The following is a 7,546-nucleotide window of genomic DNA, read 5'->3' as shown; positions in this document are numbered from 1 at the left end:
TAACCTTTGAGAAGAAAATTAGAGAAGAAAGCAAATTTGTGGCAAGTGCTCCTGCAAGCCCTTTTGCATAGTGTCATGGTCAACAGGGAGTGTTCATGGTGGGACCTGGGCTGGAAACTCAGGAGCCAACAGAGCCAGCAAGTCCATAAAAGAAGGAAATGGAGAGTGCTTGTCTCATCTCATCATCACATCCTGTGATTTTAGCAGTATTGGTTTTTTTTTTTTTCCAAGAGAAGGTAGACACCAGATTTTTTAAAATTAGGAACTAATTACATTTAAAAAAAATACAGCATAGGTCAAAAAACAAAAATGAAATCTTATATCTGAGGTCAAAGTTGGCTGCTGGTTTGGCACGTTGGAACCTCCATTTTAGAGCTTAGCTGATCTGACCCATCAGGACAGAGGTTTAAGTCCTCCATCACTAAGAGAGGACAAAAGAGCAAGATGTGTGGGAGGTTCACTCGGAGCTTCTGTACACAGTTAAGTTGTTTAGAAGATCCAAGCCTTCCTTCCTTCCTGGAGGAAAGTGTAATATTTGTGCTGGAGACAGTATTGTTGTATAGAAAGAGCACTGGCTTAGGAGACAGGAGTTCTAGTCTTGATGCCTCCAGTTTTTGGTTTGATGACCTTGGGCAAATCTTTCTCCTTTCTGACCCTCCCAATCTGTAAAGTGAGGTCCCTCACCCTGCCTTAACAGGTTTACTGGTGATCAAATCAGATAATGCTCTGAAAGTATTTTGAAATCTGTAACAAGCTATGTAAAAAATATGGTGTCTTAAAAGTCTGTGAATCAACTTTTATAAGAGAAAATGGTGATATAATGGACAAATCATAGATTTTGAGTCAGAAAGAGCATGAGCTCAAATTCTGGATTCCCCCCACCAACTATACTGCCTTGAGCAATGTTTCTCTGTTTTGAGACTCAGTTTCCTCATCAACAAAATGGGATAATAGTGTTTATATAATGCTGTTGTGAGGAGTAAATGAAACTATGTATGTAAAAAATGCATGTAGTACATCAGTGGGTGCTTGATAAACATTTCCTTTCCAAATATTTCATTAAGATTCATTGACTCAGAAGGGCATGGCATTATGAAAGAGAATTAGTATTTAGTAATTTTCCCTATTCTGAAAGGATATGATTTTGAATAAAGAGAGAAAAAGAGATTTAGTAGATTAAAACATAACAAAATAAAACAAAACTCTGAGAAGGAAACGAAAGGTGGCAGAAGGCTATTGTGGGGAGGCAGGGAAAGCTTTAGCCAAGAGGTGACATTTAACTTGGTCTCTTGAGCGTGAGGGGACACTCAGGAGGCTTACTGTGGGTGATGGCAATGAATCTTCTATGCAGAGGGACAGCACGGGCAAGACCCTGAAAGAGAGACAGAGCAGGCTACATCCAGGAAATAAAATGGTGGGATACCAGAGCTATCTAAAGCATAGATCCTGGGGTCATGGAAGGGAGTAGGGACAACCAGAAAGATACCCATGGCTGGTTTGCATTTCTCAGGAGTTCGCTTTATTCTGTAAACCATGGGATGCCATCCAAAGGTTTGACAAAGGGAAGAAACATGATCAGACTCACTTTGTAGGAAGAACTTTCTGGTTGGAGCATGGAGGGTTGGAGGAGCATGGAGGGTTGGAGCATAGAGGGTTGAATGGAAGAGGAATATACCAGAGACAGAGAGACCCATTAGGAAGCTCTTGAACTAGGGCAGTGGCAGTGGGGAGGGGTGGAGTCAGGGAAGACCAGATAAACATCTCAAAGACTAATGCTGGATTTGAATTGTGCCTCTGTAATACAGAGAAATTCTGGTATATTATTTCTGTGGAAACATTTCCTTTTCCCAACTGGACCACTTTTAAAACCATTATTATTATGGTCAATGAAGGAGAATATAGGAGGCTTTAATTGGCTTCCTGAATAGACCAATTTTTATTATTAAGATAGTTGACTAGGGAGACCAGTGGTAATAGATCCCATCTTACTAACTTCTGTGTCTCCTTCTGGTAGCCTCTTTTAGAATAATAGTATTTGACTTCAATATGTTTCATCATTCTAAAATAAAGTCAAACTGATTTTATTTTACTATGAAACTTAAAGACATCAAGCATCATTAGTAATACCAAAAGGGGTTATATTAAAGTGTTAACATCTGTTATGGTCTCAGGCTTTATTGAACTTTCCAAACTTTCAGATGAAGTAATAGCAAACTTCAAGTGGAAGTACCCTGAATGAATAAAATAACCTTGTCTCCTTGGCAATTCAGGAAGAGAATGGGACATAAAGTCTATCTTCAGGGAGAGATAAAAAGAGAAAAATTAAAGAGATTTTTCTGCACTGAGTATATGAAAGCCTCCTTTTAGGGTTGGTCTGTGCCACGTACATTAATTTTGTTTTAGGGGAATTAACTTTGCCTACCTAGTTCTTAGGTTCTATTTCCCAGGCTGTAGCAATCAGAGTCCAATACAAAACAGATGTCCCCTGGAATGGGGCAATTCAGGAGGATTTAACGAGGGGATTATTACAAAGGTTTGGACAGGGTTAATGAAAGCCAACAAGAGATGGTGAAGCACTTTGCTTCTAGTAACAGCCTGGGGTCAGGAGTCATTACTACCCCTAGGTCCAAAGGGACAGGAAATGGGGTGGTTACTGGAACCTGGAGAAAGATATAACTCCATGAGACGGTCAAAGGGTAAAAGTCATGGCTTTGGTAGGGAACCATGGCCACTACCAACCAGTGATCTGATGCAATGGAACTGGGAGAATGAACATCCCAACCTCACTCTTCTCTCTCCTATCCTACCTCTCATAGTCTCCTGTGGGCATTTCCCATTGGCCACACCCAAATGGAAACTAGGGCGTGGGGGACCCTGTTGACGCAGTTCGTGAAAGCCAGCCTCCCTGAGCGTAGAGCTGAGTGGTGGAGGCTAGAGGGTGGTTCTGGAGGGGCAAAGGTAGAATACTTGGTGTGTGGGATACGTGAGCTGGTGGTACCAAGCATGTTGAGGTAAAGAGCTTGGGTCTGGAGTGAGCCTGTATTTCTCCTCAGTTTTGCCATGTATTACTTTATTAGCCATGGGAAGTTTTCTCATCTGTGCAATTTTTAAAACGAACCTATCTCCTTGTGTTACTTAGAGGATGAAATGAGATACTGAGTGTAGCTGGTCTGGCACAGTAACTGGCCGTGTACTGATTTGAAAGCCTTTGTCCCCTTCGTACATTTGAAACACTTCATACTCTGAGACTGGAGGGGCAGGTGTGTCAAGACATTGCTAAGGGGTATTTTAGATAAACAGAGAAATGTTATCACTTGAGATCCAGATCACAATCTGATAAAAAAAAAAAAAAAAAAGAAACATCAAATAAACAGAAAACCTCGGAAGGTCAACTTCATGTTAATGGGATAAGCTATTTGTTATCAGGAAACGCTGTGTGGGCCCCACCAAAAAAACTTTAATTTTTGGCTTTTTATTTGGACCTAATCTATTGTTACCTGAAAAAGACAGATTTATAAAGGAGAATTAGGAGGATATTTGCTAAATAAATTAATTTTTTGAGAACTTATTATATGGCAAGGACTCCAGCAGTTGCTTTACAAACATTCCTTCACTGAATCCTCACAAAAACCCTGTGAGGTTAAGTATGATCATCACCATTGGATAAAGGGAAATGGACTCTGTCTTAGGGTAACTTCTCTATGGCCTCAGGTAATACGAAGAACTTGAAGAGCTAGGATTCTGATATGGATCAGCCTGACTTCAAAGCCTTACTCTTCCATGTATCACGCCACACAATCAGAAAATGCCCAGCCAACCCAACCACATAAATACAAGGATGCCTATAAGGTATGCAGGTTTTCATAAACACCTCCAATCAGCTGTTTCATTCATCCCATAAGTTCCCTCACTTCTTTTGACCACAAAGTCTATGAGCATCAAGCTGTGGGGAGAGCACAGCCTTTGGCAGGAAATAGAATCTGAATTTTTTAATTTACCAATTTTGATTTTTCCCTCCTTGGAGAAGTCATCTGCACTCCTGTTTTTCTTCTGTACAATGGGATAAAAATAGCTACCTACCTGAGAGGATAGTTGTAAGGACTGAACCAAATAGTGCGTGGAGAGGAATTTATCACAGGCATCTGGCACAAATGTTAGGAAGAGGAAATATTAGACCCAAAATTTCCTGTAGTCCACACAAAATCAGTTTTTCAGAAAAATCCTAAGATTTTGGTATTTGAATTAGTATTTAGCACTTGATTTAGTATTTAGTATTTTGTCTCTCCCATAGACAAAGTGTGTTGGTATAATTAACCTATACTCAGGGTGTTTGAGACTAAGCGATAAAGGTCTTTCTGGGTGCCAGAGTCAGGAAGTTCATTTGGGTTAGCTAATATATTGTTTAATTATCATTCTTTAGAGCCAGTACGAATCTTTACTTTGGGTGTTCACCTCTTAATATTTTGCTGGCCGAGAATTGAAGGAAGAACAGAGCTAATCTATAATATCCCTGGTAGAAGGTAAGTTTCACAAGGGCAAGGACCTTTGTCTTTCTTATTTCCTATCCTATCTCCTGCTTCGAGCTCGAAATAGACACTCAATGTGGATTTCTTTATGATGAATGAAAATTTTATTTTGAAAAAAGTGTACTGAGAAATCAAGATTTCTCTTGGAACTGTAACAGTTGAGAATTTACCTATTTACAGTTCCCAAAAATGTGTGTTGAATTTTTTACTCTTTTGGGAGTTTAAGAGCTATGTCCAGATAACATCCAGAGGTCCTGAGTCTTTCTGAAATCGTCTCCAAAACTTTGACCCTGACCCGTATCAGAAATGTGTTTGTTGATGTGACATCTGGGAGGCAGAGACTTAGGCCTTGCTCTGGGGCCGTGGCTCCCCAGGGGAGGAGAGCTGAGCATTGTGCAGTGTGTAAGAATGCCGCTGTGCTTGTTGGCTGCGTCCCAAGGGAAGTGTCCTGTCTCAACAGCTGGGCCACCCCTCTTTCCGGGCCCTCAAACTATCTCCCTTTTGTGCAGATAACGTTTTAAGGTTTACTAAAGATCAAATTCTGTGTTTCGCCTGAATTGACAGCTTAAAGCCTTGCTATTTGTTTTTAGTCTTGTCTATGATGAGAAAAAAAAAAAGATTGGATTCAGGTGGATGGATCCGGTTACCAGTTCATCAAATTACAGGTATTGATTGCAAGTTACTACACCTTAACATCTGATACCCTTAAGATGTTTAAATAGGCCCTATCTCATTTCTCCAGGGGGCTAGCATTCCATAGCAAATGTAGTTTCTAACTTGTTGCTTCCCAGATAAGCAGCATCAGAAGGATATTTAATGAGTCATTTTATTTTTATTTTGACAACAACATAAAAGTGTGGTTAAAGGGTCTTTAAAGAAAAAATATCCCACTGATAATCTCCACTCTATATTTTTTAGTAGGTTATATTTCCTTCTAAAATTTGTTCATTTACATGAGTATTTTATATAACTAAAAATCATACTGTTAGAAGTTTTATTTCTCTTTTTTCCATAATATTATGCTGTAAATAACTTTTATGATCTTATGTTTACCTTAATTTACTTGCCCATTCCCCCTGTGTTGGACAGTTAGGTTGTTTCTAATTCTTCTGCTACTACAGGTAAAAGTAGAAAGAGCATGTTAATTCAAAGTTTAAAAAAAAATTATTGTGTTAAATTAGTTACAAAAGCTAAACATACAGAAGAGAAATAGCTATGTCAAATGAGATTGATTTGAAACTTCATAGCCCTCTGATTACTGGCGATGTTCTGCTCATCTGGCTGTCTAGGTAGCTGTTTCATTTCTCTCTCACTACTCCATTTGTATGCTATGGGTAGACATTACTCAGGTTCAAAACATCTACCACTGAATACACATTGTTAATGTTTTCCTATATTTGGTTTGCATGAGTGAGAAATACATTGTTGTTGAGTTAATCCTCACATGTTACATCAGAATAACCTAGCCCATGCTGACTGATACACTTGTGAATTCACCTGAATAAGCTCTCAAAGTGTATTTGGAGGATTGAAGAATATTAACATTGTTAATGATGCTTGATATGTGTATTGGTTGATTAGTACTTCAAACATACTGTGTAAAAACACTCCAAAACCCATTAATTTAGTATTCAGTCTCATGGATCTGCTGATCAGCACATCTAAGGTGGGCTCAGCTGGGCTGACTCTGTGTATCTCTCATCCTCCTCCCAACAGCAGCAGGTTAACCTAGGCATGTTCTTCTGTAGATGATAAAAGCATTAGAGGGCACACCCAACCACAAAGCACATTTCTAACCCCTATTTGTATCATGCTTACTAACACCCCACTAGTCAAAACAATTCACATGGCTGAGCCTAAAAGTCAAGGTCAGGGAAATGCACTCTACCTCTAGAGAGAGGAGCAAAGGGGAGACGTAAAGAATTGGGAACAGTCATTCAGTCTATCAAAATATGTAATGTCACAGTGCTTACCAAAGATTCTACCAAACTGCTTTTCTACTATATCCTATAAGCGTTGCATATTCCCACAATCTCAATAGCCCTAGATGTTATCACTGATGTTTTCTTCTTGCTAATTTAATGGAGGTAAAATAGTATGTCTGTGTTACTTTACCTTTTACTTTAAATAGCATAAAGAGAGACATTTCCCCCATGCATTGGAATACTTCATTTGTACTTCAAAGGAGACAATTCTGGAATGAAAGATGCCATTTTCTTTTTTTAAACTTTGTCCTTTTAGCTGGATGTTTTGAATATTACAGTTAGACAATGAGAGAATTGCAGCTTTTCTTATTTCTGGACCCATCTGTGGCCACAAATTGAATGGCTGCTTCTTTCATATGGGAAACGTCTATGGGATGTGGTGACCAAGGGTTCTTTTTTTCTTCCCCACCCTTCATTCTCCAAGCTCATGTCTTCCTAAATAATATTCTCTCCTTTGCCCCGAAGCTTTTATCCCTGCTCTTTACTGAGCCCAGATACTCATGCTTCACTTTCCACTTCTCTACTTCTCACCCTTAAACAACCTGTCCTATGCAATTGGAGGACTGAATGTCCTGCATCCCTTCTGTTTGTGAGGAGCTTTGATTGGATTTGGCTAATGAGTTGTGACCAGGAGTAACATGTGTCACTGCCAGGCTATAGCATTTCATAGGTAGTTGAAGACCCTCCTGAACTAGAATCCCTCTGTCACTGATGGTTGCTCCATTAGCTTGGATCCCCTGCCAACCTGCAGTGAACCCTAGCATGAGTGAGAAACAAACACTTGTTGTCTTAAGCCATTGAAATTTGCAGCCCTGATTCACAGGGTTACGTGCTCATCCTATATCCCTCCACAGTATTGTGGAGTTTTCCCATTCTGTGTAGTTACTACCTTTTTACTAACTGGGGTATGGGTTAGGTTTATCATGCTAATTTATATCCTCAGTAGAGAGACAAAATGTGCTCAATAAGTGTTTGTTGAGTTGACTTTTATGTTTCACGTAAACATCTCTGAGGCTTTGGGTTTATGAAGAAACA

This window comes from Balaenoptera physalus, assembly GCF_965194825.1.
Source record: "Balaenoptera physalus genome assembly, chromosome: 10".
Taxonomy (NCBI): domain Eukaryota; kingdom Metazoa; phylum Chordata; class Mammalia; order Artiodactyla; family Balaenopteridae; genus Balaenoptera; species Balaenoptera physalus.
Note: the sequence above shows the minus strand (reverse complement) of the source record.